We start from the raw sequence: 1,781 nt of genomic DNA, 5'->3' as shown, positions 1-1,781 counted from the left end.
CCACCAATCAGGGGCGGAGCTGGCCAGCCAACCTTCCATGGCCCCTCCCCCCAGCCGATGACCCCCGATGGGCCCCCCTCACCCCATTTGGGGGTGGAGCCAGCCAGCCCACTGCCCACAGACCCTCCCCCTGGCCAACCGGGCCCTGATAGGGCCCAATTGGGGCAGGCCAGCTGGCCAACCTCCAACCATCTCCTCCTCCTGACAGGCGGGCCCCAATCTGCCCCATGGGGACTGGGCCAGCTGGACCCCACCTATGCAAGAATTCATGTACTGGGCCTCTAGTTTACATATAAGCACATATATGAATGATTTGGTTTTGTGATAAGGCCAGGAAAAATGGTGTAGTGAAGTGTTGGTATCTTAATCTTAGTGGAGATTTACTTTTATTTAAAAAAATCTTTATTGCTGAAAGTATATGTCCCCTTTTTCCCCCATTGACCCCTTTTAGCCCATCCCTGATCCCCACCCCAGGCCTTTACCACCCTATTGTCTGTGTCCATGGGTTATGCATATATGCATACAAATTCTTTGATGGATCATTTTTCACCCAACCGCCCTCCCCCACCTTCCCTCTGAGATTCCGCAGTCTGTTCCATGCTTCCATGTCTCTGAATCTATTTTTTTCATCAGTTTATTTCATTCATTATATTCCACATATGAGTGAGATCATGTGATACTTGTCTTTCTCCGACTGGCTTATTTTGCCTAGCATAATGCTCTCCAGGTCCCTCCATGCTGTTGCAAATGGTAAGAGTTCTTTCTTTTTTACTGCTGCATAGTATTCCATGGTATAAATGTACCACAGCTTTTTTATCCACTCATCTACTGATGGACACTTGGGCTGTTTCCAGATCTTAGTTATTGTAAATTGTGCTGCTATGAACATAGGGGTGCATACATTCTTTCTGATTGGTGTTTTGGGTTTTTTAGGGTATGTTCCTAGAAATGGGATCTCTAGATCAAATGGGAGCTCCATTTGTAATTTTTAAAAGAAACTGCATATTATTTTCCATAATGGCTGCACCAGTCTGCATTCCCACCAGCAGTGCACTAGGGTTTCCTTTTCTCCACATCCTCACCAACACTTGTCATTTGTTGGTTTGTTGATGGTAGCCATTCTGACAGGTGTGAGGTGATACCTCATTGTCGTTTTAATTTGCATCTCTCTGATGATCAGTGATTTTGAGCATTTTTTTCATGTCTTTTGGCCTTCTGTATGTCCTCCTTAGAGAAGTGTCTATTTAGGTCTTTTGCCCATTTTTTTTAATTGTATTGTCTTCCTTTTGTTAAGTTGTATGAGTTCCTTATATATTTTGGATATTAACCTTTTATGAGATGTATCATTGCCAAATATGTTCTCCCATGCAGTGGGCTCTCTTTTTGTTTCATTGATGGTTTCTTTTGCTGTGTAGATGCTTTTTATTTTGATGTAGTCCCATTTGTTTATTTTCTCCTTAGTTTCCATTGCCCTAGGTCAGTGGTCGGCAAACTCATTAGTCAACAGAGCCAAATATCAACAGTACAATGATTGAAATTTCTTTTGAGAGCCAAATTTTTTAAACTTAAACTATATAGGTAGGTACATTGTTATTAACTTAATTAGGGTACTCCTAAGCTGGCCTTTGCTAAAAACGTCCTCAATCTGATTGAGGTACGTTCGCTGAGGTCGACCCCTTCCAACCCTCCCATCCACACTCGTCTTGTATACTTGTTTCATCTATCTCCTTTCCAAAAACCGACTTCTGTGCATGGGCCACGAAGTTTCAATCGCACTGTAC

This window comes from Myotis brandtii, unplaced genomic scaffold, assembly GCF_000412655.1.
Source record: "Myotis brandtii unplaced genomic scaffold, ASM41265v1 scaffold1882, whole genome shotgun sequence".
In the NCBI taxonomy this organism is placed as follows: Eukaryota; Metazoa; Chordata; class Mammalia; order Chiroptera; family Vespertilionidae; genus Myotis; species Myotis brandtii.
The sequence above is the reverse complement of the archived record's forward strand: the minus strand, read 5'-3'. Positions refer to the sequence as shown.